Source organism: Aquarana catesbeiana, linkage group LG01 (assembly GCF_042186555.1).
Source record: "Aquarana catesbeiana isolate 2022-GZ linkage group LG01, ASM4218655v1, whole genome shotgun sequence".
NCBI lineage: Eukaryota > Metazoa > Chordata > Amphibia > Anura > Ranidae > Aquarana > Aquarana catesbeiana.
The window spans coordinates 810,954,722-810,969,794 of NC_133324.1; the positions used below are offsets into that span (position 1 = coordinate 810,954,722).

Genomic DNA, 15,073 nt, shown 5'->3' on the forward strand with positions numbered 1-15,073 from the left:
CACCTTCTTCTGCTCCTAGAAGATGAAGCTTCAAAAATGCCTCTAGACTAGAATAGTGTGCATGGACACATAGGATAACATTATTTGCTTCTAGAAGCAGAAGAAAAATTCTGAAAAGCTGCCGCTATGAGCATTTTTTAAGCTAGTGCGCATGGAACCTCATGGAGGCTTCTTTCTGTATGCCCATTAAGAACTGTGCTTATTAAATCCAAACTGAAGGTGAAAGTGAATCTATTAGGATTTGCTTAGCATGCATATAATAATTGCAATCCAGCAATATGCTTAGTGATTGAATTTCCCACCCTTGTGACTGTAAGGTGAGTTGTGTTAAGGCATTTTTTGGAACCCTAAAAAGTCAGGTTATGTAGCACACACACATCTTCTTCATGACTGGAGGTCACCATATTAATTGGTCAATGTGTGAGTATCATTGCTACTGATAATTTGGCACATGGCCCTACTGTATCATTGAAGCCATTTCTTTATGAATCCCTTTTTTGGCCAAAATAGGTCCTCACTCACACTATGTTGAAGTAAAAGAGCATTTAATGCGGTGTGTTTTTATAGACAGTGTTCTGTCTGCTGTTAAATCCTTTTCCCAGCTGGCCCACTAATACAGAAATATATACTGTTGCAGGAAGACAGCCTTCTGGCCGCTGCACTGCAAAACTCCAACTGCAAAGTGCGAATTGAGCTATGCAGCTCACTATACAATTTTAGCTCTGGAGTTTGCATTGGAAAGGACCATGTGTGTTGTTAGTTGGCTTCTGCCCCCTTTCTGCCACAGGATAAATATGACGCTATATCATCTCTTTCAGCTTGCTCTGAACTCACGCATTGGCCCATGTTCCGTTATAACATCAGCACTAAAGTTGACCACACACTGCTCAAATTTTGGCCAATTCCTGCTGAATCGGTTATAATGCGCTAACACCTGGTTTGAGAAAAGTAGATTTTTGGCAAAGGAGCAGTGACTTCATTCAATCAGATGCAGTCACTTTTTGGGGAACCCACAGCTGGTGAATACAACAGCTGGAGGGGGAGCATTGGCAGGTTTTTTTACATTCAGCCTGCAGGGCTGAACATAGTTACATAGTAGGTGAGGTTGAAAAAAAAACATCAAGTCCAACCTGTGTGTGTGATTATATGTCAGTATTACATTGTATATCCCTGTATGTTGTGGTTGTTCAGATTCCTATCTAATAGTTTTTGGAAAATATTGATGCTCCCCGCTGAAACCACTGCCTGTGGAAGAGAATTCCACATCCTTACTGCTCTTACAGTAAAGAGTCCTCTACGCAGTTTTTGGTTAAACCGCTTCTCTTCTAATTTTATTAAATGGCTGCGTGTGTCTTTTTAAATTCCCTTTCGCGGAAAAGTTATATCCCTATTATGTATAATAGAAAAATGTAGCGCATAATAAATATGTGTATAAAGTACCGAGAGTATTCCTCAATTGTGCTTCAATCCAAAAAAGTGTTGGTGAATCATCAACCAAATAACATGTAATAAACATAAAGTCAATGAATTAGTGGATAGGTGAGGAATGTAATGTCCCACTACATGGAAATATGGATATAATCCAGAAGAAGATGGTGTTCCGACAGTTGGCAGAAGGTTAAATCTGCAGAGAAAAGACACATCTACCAGATGAAGAAATCATGGGAAGGGTGGTGTGTAGAAAACTCTTACCAGATCCTGTGGACTCCCTTGTCAGCGACAGGGAATCAGGTGAGCAGTGTGCCGCCCAGGGCATAGGAAAGGATGTCCCAACACTCGAACCGTCTGAGCTGGATTCTGCGTGGATCTCCGGGGGCCGCCAGGTAGGTCCTCGCAGTGGGTAACCAGGATACAGATCAAAAAGGCAAAGACATCTCTCGTAGAGCTGGAGTAAGCACTCAATCTCATTCAGACATGGACATCTCTGAAACAAAAGGGAGCTGAGGCTTATTTTTTCTTTCCACATACCATCTGAATGAGATCAAGTGCTTACTCCAGTTCTACCAGAGAAGTCTTTGCCTTTTTGATCTGCATCCTGGTTGCCCACTGCGAGGACCTACCTGGCAGCCCCCGGAGATCCACGCAGAATCCAGCTCAGACGGTTTGAGTGTTGGGACATCCTTTCCTATGCCCTGGGCGGCACACTGCTCACCTGATTCCCTGTTGCTGACAAGGGAGTCCACAGGATCTGGTAAGAGTTTTCTACACACCACCCTTCCCATGATTTCTTCATCTGGTAGATGTGTCTTTTCTCTGCGGATTTAACCTTCTGCCAACTGTCGGAAGACCATCTTCTTCTGGATAATATCCATATTTCCATGTAGTGGGACATTACATTCCTCAACCTATGATTATACACATATTTATTATGCGCTACATTTTTCTATTATGTATTTATTGTCTTTGTCATACTGTATGTAGCTGCCCCCACCTTCCTTTTTTTATTTGTTAGCGCAGTGTTTTTCCACGCACCATATCCCTATTGTGGGATCACCTGTACGGTACTTGTACATTGAAATCATATCCCCTCTCAAGCGTCTCTTCTCCAGAGAGAATAAGTTCAGTGCTCGTAACCTTTCCTCATAACTAAGGTCCTCCAGTCCCTTTATTAGTTTTGTTGCCCTTCTCTGGACTCTCTCCAGTTCCAACACATTCTTCCTGAGGACTGATTCCCAGAACTGGACGGCATACTCCAGGTGCGGCCGGAACAGAGTCTTGTAGAGGGGGAGAATTATCGTTTTATCTCTGGAGTTAATCTCCTTTTTAATGCATGCCAATATTATGTTTGCTTTGCTTGCAGCAGCTTGGCTTTGCATACCATTGCTGAGCCTGTCATCTACTAGGACCCCCGGGTCCTTTTCCATCATAGATTCCCCCAGAGGTTCTCCCCCTAGTGAGTAGATTGCATTCATATTGTTGCCACCCAAATGCATTATTTTAAATCTTTCTACATTAAACCTCATTTGCCATGTAGTTGCCCACCCCATTAATTTGTTCAGATCTTCTTGCAAGGTTTCCACATCCTGCAGAGAAATGATTGCCCTGCTTAGCTTAGTATTGTCCGCAAATACTGAGATTGAACTGTTTATCCCATCCTCCAGGTCGTTTATGAACAAATTAAATAGGATTGGTCCCAGGACAGAACCCTGGAGGACCCCACTTTCCACACCAGACCATTCCGAGTACTCCCCATTTATCACTACCCTCTGAACTTGCCCCTGTAGCCAGTTTTCAATGCATGTTTTTACCCTATGGTCCACGCCGACAGACGTTAGTTTGTACAGTAAACATTTATGGGGAACTGTATCAAATGCCTTTGCAAATTCCAGATACACCACGTCTACGGGCCTTCCTTTATCTAGATGGCAGCTCAGCTCCTCATAGAAGGTTAATAGGTTGGTTTGGAAAGAACAATTCTTCATGAATCCATGCTGATTACTGCTAATGGTACAATTTTCATTACTAAAATCTTGTATATAGTCCCTTATCATCCCCTCCAAAAGCTTGCATATTATTGATGTTAGGATAACTGGTCTATCATTCCCAGGGATGTATCTTGGCCCTTTTTTTAATACTGGAGCTACATTGGCTTTTCTCCAATCTGCTGGTACCATTCCAGTCAGTAGACTGTTCGTAAAAATTAGGAACAATGGTCTGGCAATAACCTGACTGAGTTCCTTAAGGACCCTCGGGTGCAATCCATCTGGTCCCGCTGACTTATTAATGTTAAGTTTTTCAAGTCTATTTCTAATTCTATCCTCTGTTAGCCATGACAGTGCTTTCTGTGACGTGTCATGGGGATAAACATTGCAGTTTTGTTACTGAAGCCCCCCGTTTTCTTTGTGAAGACTGAGGAGAAGAATAAATTCAATACCTTCGCCATCTCTCCAACCTTAGTAACCAGATTCCCTTCATTATTCTTTATGGGACCAATATGATCTGACCTCCCTTTCTTACTATTTATATACATAAAGAATTTCTTGGGATGTTTTTTACTCTCCTTTGCTATATGCCTTTCGTCTTCGATCTTGCACCCTTACATTTTTTGTTGCATTCTTTGTAAAGTTGGAATGCTGGTGATGATCCCTCAGCCTTGTATTTTTTGAATGTCTTCTTTGCTTTTATATGTATTTTTATGCTGGAGTTATATTACGCTGGACTTTTATTAGCTCTTTTAAAAGTATTTCCCATTGGGATGCACTGGCTAATACCCTTATATAATATGCTCTTAAAGCATACCCATTTTTCCTCCATGTCCTTTGTTCCTATGATTTTATCCCATTTAGTATCTTCTAGCAAGGATCATAGTTTAGGGGAGTTGACTCTTTTGAAATTGAGTGTCTTTGTATTCCTCTTATGTTTTCTATTTGTGTGATTTATACTAAAACTAATCGACCTGTGATCGCTGTTTCCTAAATTGCCCCCTATTTCCACATCCGTGATCAGGTCTGTATTGTTGGTAATCAGTAGATCTAGTAACGCTTTGTTTCTTGTTGGTGCATTTATCATCTGACCCATGAAATTGTTCTGCAAGACTTTTAGGAAATGGCGAGCTTTAGATGAATGCGCCATTCCTTCCGCCCAATCTATGTCTGGACAATTATAATGACACTTCCCATCCCTGCCCCTAATCCAAATTGTGATAGGAGGTCCGCCTCCCCCTCCTTCCTCTGGTTAGGGGCCTATAGCATACACCCAGTATTATTTTCCCCTTAGTTTCCTCCCTTTGTAGCTCTAACCATAAGGATTCCACCTCCTCCCTTGCTCTAGTGATGTCGTTGCTCACATTCACTTGTACATCATTTTTGATATACAGGCATACTCCTCCCCCCTTTTTTACCCTCTCTATCCCTGCGATATAGGGAATACCCTTGAATGGTTGCCAGACAATCATGAGAGCTGTTGAACCAAGTCTCTAAAATTCCTACAAAATCTAAATCCTCCTCGTACAACAGTAGCTCTAGTACTCCCATCTTGTCCGCTAGACTCCTGGCATTGGTGAACATGCCACGTAGTTTAGACTGGACGCATACTATCTCCTTATTGGGTGAAATCTAACAGGAGAAATCTAAAAGTATATAGGTAGCGTAACTTGAGATTCACAATTTACATAGTGTTCTCACTTGTCCATAATTAGGCAGAAGCAGAGCAGGCTGAAGTGTCTGTATTAACCCTGGCACTTACATGTTGCCCAGAAGGGCTGTCCTGCACCCAGAAGGGCTCTTTTTTAGAGGGGGGCTACATATTGCTAGGGGGTTAGGCTTGGCACCGGAGAAAAAGATACGTTTTATCAACTTACCTTGTATTACCAAATCACCTGGCCTGATGCTTAGGTATACTACTGTAGATGGCCGCTGTTGACCCAATCTTGCTGTACAGTGAAATTCTAAGCCTGTATCACAGAAGTCTATGAAGAACCCATCCCTTAAAATGGTTGTAAACACTTCCACATACCAAGTCAAGTGAGTGACCTCAGGTAATACATTGAGATGAAACAAATCCTCCTACATAAGTTGTGCCTGTTTATCTGGAGTGTTCTCTTCTCTACATCTGTTCAAAGTCCATAATTTATAAAGCTTGTCTGAGCTGTCAGAAAAGAGGGGGCGGAAAAATGAAAATACATTCTGAGAACTGATTGATGGGAAGGGAAGAGAAGGGAAGGGAAGAGACCCCCCTTTCATACAGCACCCAGGAACAGAGCTGAGGCTGTCAATCATTTGGAGATCCCTCCCCTGTCACTTTTTTTCTCTTGGTATCAGGAAAACTTGTCAGAAGCGGTTCATGCAGATAGCAGAGGAACAAAGCATTAGACAGAAATGACACTTCATGCTCCTAATTAAGACAAGTACACACTATAGAGGGCAATGCTTAGTTCATATTTCATGTCTGAGGTTTACAACTTGAAGCTTTCTTATCCTTGTACCACAATTACATTTACAGTGGCAAGATCACGGGAATAAATCTGTTAAAAATTCAAGTGCTATAAAGGGTGAAGCAATCAATCAACTATACAAATAAGTAATTATACTTTTTAGTTCTCTTGCTGCAAAATGTTTTCAGATGGATATACATTGAGATAGGGGGATGAAAACATCAATGGAGAGTTTCAATAAGCAATAAATAATAAAGGAAGCAAAATCAGAGCTTTATTTGCCAAGAGTCAGTCATTCTGCAGGGCAGTAGCCCATTTTCTTTTTTTTGGCATCCACTCCTGCATGTCCTACAGAATTTCTCATGCAGTGGACTGACCATAAGTTACCATAGCAGGCAGGCATTGTCAAAATTGCTTTTTTTTCCTAACACAAGGATGTGTCCTCTCAGCACTTCTGGTAATATTGGCAAATTGGTTAAGTATTTGTGTCATGAGAGAAGTATGGGGCTTCTATTGCTTTACTGATCAAAAAAATCATACATGCAATATACGTTGAGAAATGCAAGCACTTTCTAAGAAAAAAAAGTACGAATTCTCATGAATTATGATCCACGAGAAACTGGCTAGATAAGCAATCCAAATTTGATGAGATCTGGAATCCTTGGCTTCAATATTTGCAATGCACAATCTAATAACAGGACGGTGATGGAGCGTGCGGTTCGGCATTGGGGGGACCACCTGTTCTCTATAACTCTCTTATCTCACCCTCCTTCATTCTCTTTTTTTGTTATACAAATATTTATTCTGAATGCCTCTGAGGCTTGAACTCTAGGACTTAAGCCGTATTTTACAGGGGCCGAATGTCGGGAGACATTTGCCGGTTCAAAAAAAACCTGGCCAACATTCTGCCCGTGTGTATGTCAGTCTGTCTGACAGAAGGGGGATGAGCATGCTGGAAAACCAACAGCCGCCCGACTCCCGATCAAAGTGTTCTGGCGGGGGGGCAGAACACAACAGCTCACCGGGGGAGATCGCTATACTATTGTTGGATGGTTAGTACAGCGGCTCCAGCCAGAGCTGTCAGTGTGTACCAGGCTTTACTTTCGTCTGGTTATACTTTTTGGTATATGCATACATTGTAGTTATTCTTTTAATTTTCTATTTTATACTGATAATGCAAGGAGTTAGCATCGTACCCCATGTGATGAAGCCGAATGGGTGAAAAACAGTGCATCCGAAAAATATTCACAGCGCTTCACTTTTTCCACATTTTGTTACAGCCTTTTTCCAAAATAGATTAAATTAATTATTTTCCTCAAAATTCTACAAACAATACCCCATAATGACATAGTTGGCAAGGTCGAATAAAGACAACAGCCCATCCAGTTCAACCTATGTTTGTGTAGATAATTATTCCCATATCCCTGGCTGGTGTTTGATAAGATGCACGTCCAAGAGTCTTTTGAAACCATCAATACTTCCTGTTGGCACCACTGATTGTGGAAGAGAGTTCCACATTCATAATGCTCTGATAGTGAAAAACCTCCTACGCAGCTTAAGGTTTAAACCACTTCTCTTCCAATCTCATTTTGTGGCCCCGTGTCCTCTTACGCTCCCTGAGACTGAAGTTTCCTACCTACACAGGGATTACCATTTAGATAGTTGTATATCGATATCATATCTCCTCTCAAGCGTCCCTTCTCCAGGGGGAATAAATTTAGCACTTGTAGTCGTTCCTCATATTTGAGGTCCTCTGGCCCCCTTATTAATTTAGTTGCCCTTCTCTGGACTCTTTCCAGCTCCAGTACATCCTTTCTGAGGATTGATTACCAGAACTAGATGGAATAGTCCAGATGTGGCCAAACCAGAGTTTCAGATGCACTATATCTAGGGATTCTATAAAGAATTGTACTGTGTAGTGCTCCTTATTTCATGACAGATTATGCTGTTGTATATACAGAAATATTTTCTACAATTCCTTTATTGTGCCTTAACCAAGCCTTTGTCTTAAATGATTGTCTGAACTTCGTGTTTTCTTAGAACAAGAACTTATGTAACAGAAAAAAAGGTCTAATTCTGGGGTCTACTTGCCTCTGCAGCCAAATATGTAGTATATAACATAAAGAAAACAACAACAAAAAATCTGAGCTGTGTAACTTCTCCCCCTCTTTAGCATATTATATCTGTTGGTGGTGGTGGTCTTGGTGGGGGACATAGACATAGGGCTAAAAACAGGACTGACACAGAGAAAAAATAGTGCCTGCTTTAGGTGAGCTAATTGGCATATGTTAAGTCTTTCCAGTTTCCGAAATGGAGACCAAACGGTTAACAGGTTATATTTAGAGACACAAACAGCTCTGGCAAAAGATGCGTTTGTTTAGACTAAAATTCTTTTAAACTAAGATTAGACACAACAACCTGGTTTGCGCCTTAGTAAATTGCCTTTTTAAAAGTAGTTTGTGCTATGTTGGATGTGGGGACTCTAAGTAAACACAACAGATCAATCTAGCTGATGCTCGGTCTTTAATGGGTAGGTTACTTCATTATCCTATAGGTAAGAAGAGAAAAGGTTCACTGCCAAGGCATTGTCTCGCATTACGTTAGGTCACTAATTCAAAAGTTTCACTCAGCGGGCAAAATATTTGGTTTTCCCATACAGACAAGATTAAATGCCAGATAAGGGATTCACTGCCTGACAGAGGATACTGATGCCTACAAGCTGATAATATCCTAAACAGGTAAACTGAAACAATTATATCTGTTATCTAGACCCTACACAATGGCCTGTCTTTCATCATCCCATAGATACCTGCACATGATCATGTGACGGCAGTGAGGTGGGAACACTTTGAGGTCAGCGTGCATATGGTGGAAATGGATTACTGTTACTTGCACTGCTATTCATTTATTCTCCCCACTCAGACAGAGTTGACACCTGTAACCTGGGGATGCCACTTGCAGAATAATACTCACAATTCAAATAATTAATGAGCAGGTCTACGCAAACCCAGCATCATCACATTTGCGTGCATACAAAGGGGTAGAGTCACTGGCCTGTTATTTATTTTGAGGAACTCTGATAGCAGATGTCCCTTTTTTTGTAAATCATAGTTCCTCTGATTTCTCCACCCCCTTGTACTGCGGATCACTGTAGACCGGTCAGTGGTGTTATGCTCCCCCTGCTGGATCATTGAGAACTTGATATATGGTGGTGTGAAGAATGGAGACCTCTTTGTGCAGCAACAAGCAAGAGACCTCCATGATGATGGCTTAGCTAAGTCTGCCATACATAGCTTGAATTTTGGACGATCCCTCCTGAATTGACGGATATTTGAGCTGTCAGTGGCCCTGTTGGCACCATCCACGTCAACAAACTTTATTGGAAAAATAAAAGACGTTGGGTGGAGTATTATCAACTGAAAAGTGACTGCATCCAATCAGATGCAATCACTGTTCGGGTATTTAGTCTGCATAAAATAGCTGTCAGAGGAGAATCCTCCATCCACACTGTTTAGTGTTCATTTGGGAATCTAGAAGAGAAGTCTATGCCTGTATTACTAGTCTTTCATAAGTTCCATATTTGGAATTATAGTAATTTAGAAAGTATATACAGTATATTGTAAAGGGGTGGGGGGTGCTAAACTGGTGGCTTATGATACCTCATTTTGCCAGCACTTAGCCATGTTCATTTAGTACCAGGCTCTCACAGCAGAGAGAATTAGGGAGAGAACTCCAGGTATAAGCTCACATACACTATATTGTTAAAAGTATTGGGAAGCCTGCCTTTACACGCACATGAACTTTAATGGCATCACAGTCTTAGTCCGTAGGGTTCAATATTGAGTTGGCCTACCCTTTGCAGCTATAACAGCTTCAACTCTCCTGGGAAGGATCTCCACAAGGTTTAGGAGTGTGTATATGGGAATATTTGACCATTCTTCCAGAAGCGCATTTGTGAGGTCAGGCACTGACGATGGCTGGCCTGGCTCGCAGTCTTCACTCTAATTCATCCCAAAGGTGTTCTATCAGGTTGAGGTCAGAACTCTGTGCAGGCCAGTCAAGTTCCTCCACCCCAAACTTTCTCATCCATGTCTTTATGACCCTTGCTTTGTGCACTGGTGCGCAGTCATGTTGGAACAGGAAGGGGCCATCCCTAAACTGTTCCCACACAGTTGGGAGCATAAAACTGTCCAACATGTCTTGGTATGCTGACGCCTTGAGAGTTCCATTCACTGGAACTAAGGGGCCAAGCCCCAATCCCTGAAAACAACCCCACACCATAATCCCCACTCCGTCAAATGATTTGGACCAGTGCACAAGACTGGGATGCCATTAAATTTCCTGTGTAAAGGCAGGCATCCCAATACTTTTGACAATATAGTGTATATAAAGGCCCATGGATAGCTGAGACTAACAATGAGGTCTGGATACCAGGTAAATTGTTAATCTAGGATGGAGACTTAATCCTACCCAAAGCTCCACAAAGCCTCCGGGTTCTAGGATTTCTGAACTTATCAAAGTAGAACTATGTACACTTGGGTGGCATAGTGGTGTAGTGGGTAGCACTCTCGCCTAGCAGTAAGAAGGGTCGCTGGTTCGAATCCCAACTACGACACTACCTGCCTGGAGTTTGCATGTTCTCCCTGTGCCTGCGTGGGTTTCCTCCAGGTACCCCGGTTTCCTCCCTCACTCCAAAGACATGCTGGTAGGTTAATTGGATCCTGTCTAAAATTGTCCCTAGTATGTATGAATGTGAGTTAGGGACCTTAGATTGTAAGCTCCTTGAGGGTAGGGACTGATGTGAATGTACAATGTATATGTAAAGCACTGCGTAAATTGACGGCGCTATATAAGTACCTGAAATAAATATATATATATATATATATATATATACATATATACACACACACACACACACACACACATATCTCACAAAAGTGAGTACACCCCTCACATTTTTGTAAATAAATTTATTCTATCTTTTCATGTGACAACACTGAAGAAATTACACTTTGCTACAATGTGAAGTGGTGAGTGTACAGCTTGTATAACAGTGTAAATTTGCTGTAACCTCAAAATAGTTCAACACACAGCTATTAGTGTCTAAACCACTGGCAACAAAAGTGAGTACACCCCTAAGTGAAAATGTCGAAACTGGGTCCAAAGTGTCAATATTTTGTGTGACCACCATTAATTTCCAGCACTGCCTTAACCCTCTTAGGCATGGAGTTCACCAGAGATTCACAGGTTGCCACTGGAGTCCTCTTTCACACCTCCATGACGACATCACAGAGCTGGTGAATGTGATGCCGCGTACACACGAGCGGACTTTTCGACTGGACTGGTCCGATGGATTGAGTACGACGGACAATCTGATCGTGTGTGGGCTTCATCGGACCTTTCCAGTCGAAAATCTGACGGACTTTAGAGTTGAAACATGCTTCAAATCTTTCCGACGAACTCGAGTCCGGTCGAAAAATCCGCTTGTCTGTATGCTAGTCCGACGGACGAAAACCCACGCTAGGGCAGCTATTGGCTACTGGCTATCAACTTCCTTATTTTAGTCCGGTCGTACGTCATCACATACAAATCCGTCGGACTTTGGTGTGATCGTGTGTAGGCAAGTCCGTTCGTTCAAAAGTCAGTCGGAAGTCCGTCAAAAGTCCTTCGGAAAGTCTGTCGGACCAGTCCGGTTGAAAAGTCCGCCCATGTGTACGCGGCATTAGAGACCTTGCGCTCCTCCTTCTTCCATTTGAGGATGCCCCACAGATACTCAATAGGGTTAAGGTGTGGAGACATGCTTGGCCAATTCCTCACTTTTACCCTCAGCTTCTTAAGCAAGGCAGTGGTCATCTTGGAGGTGTGTTTGGTGTCGTTATCATGTTGGAATACTGTCCTGCAACCAAGTCTCCGAAGGGAGGGGGTCATGCTCTGCTTGAGTATGTCACAGTACATGTTGGCATTCATGGTTCCATCAATGAACTTTTGCTCCCCAGTGCCAGCAGCACTCATGCAGCCCCAGACCATGACACTCCCACCACCATGCTTGACTGTAGGCAAGACACACTTGTCTTTGTACTCCTCACCTGTTTGCCGCCACACACGCTTGACACCATCTGAGCTAAATAAGTTTATATCGGTCTCATCAGACCACAGGACATGGTTCCAGTAATCCATGTCCTTAGTCTGCTTGTCTTCAGCAAACTATTTGCGGGCTTTCTTGTGCATCATCTTTAGAAGAGGCTTCCTTCTGGGACGACAGCCATGCAGACCAATTTTATGCAGTGTGCGGCGTATGGTCTGAGCATTGACAGGCTGACCCCCCACCCCTTCAATCTCTGCAGCAATGCTGGCAGCACTCATAGGTCTATTTCCCAAAGACAACCTCTGGATATGATGCTGAGCACGTGCACTAAACTTCTTTGGTCGACCATGGCAAGGCCTGTTCTGAGTGGAATCAGTCCTGTTAAACCGCTGTATGGTCTTGGCCACTGTGCTCCAGCTCAGTTTCAGGGTCTTGGCAATCTTCTTATAGCCTAGGCCATCTTTATGTAGACCAACAATTCTTTTTTTCAGATTCTCAGAGAGAGTTCTTTGCCATGAGGTGCCATGTTGAACCACCAGTGACCAGTATGAGAGAGCGAGAGCGATAACACCAAATTTAACACACCTGCTCCTCATTCACAAGTGAGAATCAGAAATGGCATGACAAAACATTCAGGTGTGAATGGGGGACTGAAGTTAAAACACTGCTGAGTGCATGAGCATGACAACAAAAGTACTACAATTTAATAGTAAACTGTGCACATTGTATAAAACATACCCTTTAAACTATCTAAACAAATAAGCAAGGGAGTAAATAAATAATGGAAAGTCAGTGAACAATTTCCCAGCAGTGCTGAAATATCTGTAAACTTGAGATGGAGCTGGAAACCCCAGTTGAAAAGTGCACTCAAGGGTCATGAAGAAAACATGGAATACCCACCACATGTATCTGACTGATTACATTACAGATGACTTTACATAACCTCACAGAGGTAAAGTGAAATCAAACATTTCAAGCACGAAAAGATAGGTATGCCACATTCTTCTGTGACTATGAGCTTTGTTACCATCATAAGCACAATAAACAAAACACTGCAGAAAACCTCAGTGGCAGCCCTAGTTGCAAATTTGGCCCGGACTTCTGGGTACTTGGAACCCATCTAGGTAGAGCAGGAGTAGGCAACCTTTGAGAGGTGGGGATCTACCGGGACAACATGGAAGAGATCAAAGATCACCGGGTGCTGTGCCCTTTAAAAAAAAAAAAAAGAAATGAACTAGCAAGCCCCCAATGAACAAGTAAAGACAGCGCAAAGAAAATTTTGAAAAAGCTTATAAAACTAATGTCACTGTAGAAATATAAACTTAGCCTTAAAATTTGGCTTCAGTGAGAAACTTGGCATTCACTTTCATTCACAATTTTGTTTCATGTCTGGGGAGCAATTGGTTACCCCCACAAGGCTGATGCTGGCATTCATCATGAAAGCAGAACATCTGGTACTGAAAGCTGATTTCTTCAGCTAGTTGCTAGTTTCAGGCCTGGTTATCTGCTCTGATTCCTGGCCAGTGTATGTAGTATGTAGGGCAGTGTACAGAGGTCAGTAATAAATAGAGCAGTGTACAGAGGTCAGTAATAAATAGAGCAGTGTACAGAGGTCAGTAGAACGTTGGGCAGTGTACAGAGGTCAGTAGAATGTTGGGCAGTGTACAGAGGTCAGTAGAATGTTGGGCAGGGTACAGAGGTCAGTAGAATGTTGGGCAGTTTACAGAGGTCAGTAGAATGTTGGGCAGTGTACAGAGGTAAATATAATGTTGGGCAGTGTACAGAGGTCAGTAGAATGTTGGGCAGTGTACAGAGGTCAGTAGAATGTTGGGCAGTGTACAGAGGTCAGTAGAATGTTGGGCAGTGTACAGAGGTCAGTAGAATGTTGGGCAGTGTACAGAGGTCAGTAGAATGTTGGGCAGTTTACAGAGGTCAGTAGAATGTTGGGCAGTGTACAGAGGTAAATATAATGTTGGGCAGTGTACAGAGGTCAGTAGAATGTTGGGCAGTGTACAGAGGTCAGTAGAATGTTGGGCAGTGTACAGAGGTAAATATAATTTTGGGCAGTGTGCAGAGGTCAGTAGGATGTTGGGCAGGGTGCAGTGGTCAGCAGGATGTTGGGCAGTGTGCAGAGGTCAGTAGGATGTTGGACAGTGTACAGAGGTCAGCAGAATGTTGGGCAGTGTAAAGAGGTCAGTAGAGTGTTGGGCAGTGTACAGAGGTCAGTAGAATGCTGGGCAGTGTACAGAGGTCAGTAGTATGTAGGGCAGTGTACAGAGGTCAGTAGAATGTTGGGCAGTGTACAGAGGTCAGTAGAATGTTGGGCAGTGTACAGAGGTCAGTAGAATGTTGGGCAGTGTACAGAGGTCAGTAGAATTTTGGGCTGTGTGCAGAGGTCAGTAGGATGTTGGGCAGGGTGCAGTGGTCAGTAGGATGTTGGGCAGTGTGCAGAGGTCAGTAGGATGTTGGACAGTGTGCAGAGGTCAGTAGGATGTTGGGCAGTACACAGGGGATAGTAGTATGTAGGGCAGTGTACAAGGGATAGTAGTATGTAGGGCAGTTTACAGAGGTCAATAGTATGTAGCAGTGGCGGCTGGTGTTTTTTTCTTTAGGGGGGGTGGCTGTTTGTACAGAGGTCAATAGTATGTAGGGCAGTGTACAGAGGTCAATAGTATGTAGGGCGGTGTACAGAGGTCAGTAGCAGGTACTGAAATGTACAGAGGTCAGTAGTAGGTAGAGCAGTGTACAAAGGTTAATAGGATGAAGAGAAGTGTACAGAGGTCAGCAGTATAAAGAAGGGCAGTGTATAGGGATCAGTGGGGCCGAGGACAGGGGTGTTAGGAAGGTATGGTATTGGGGGGTCAGGAGAGCACGGTGCAGGGAGGTCAGGAGGGCACGGTGCAGGGAGGTCAGGAGGGTACAGTACTGAGGGCTTAGGAAGACAATACTATTGGGGGGGTCAAGAGGCCACGATTCCAAGGGCTCGGGAGGTTCAGGAGGGCATGGTATTGGGGGTCAGGAGAACAGTACAGGGGGGTTAGGAGGGTATGGTATTGAGGGGCAAGGAGAGCACAAACGTCCTTTACTTATGCAGAGTGACACAGGGAAACTGTCAT

General features: G+C 43.1%; 1 protein-coding gene across 8 annotated transcripts in view; it reads right to left on the reverse strand.

Moving 5' to 3' along the window:
* MICU3 (mitochondrial calcium uptake family member 3) overlaps positions 1-15,073 on the reverse strand; it is a 232,443-nt gene that overhangs the window by 182,337 nt on the left and 35,033 nt on the right. The gene's annotated exons all lie outside the window — the stretch shown is intronic.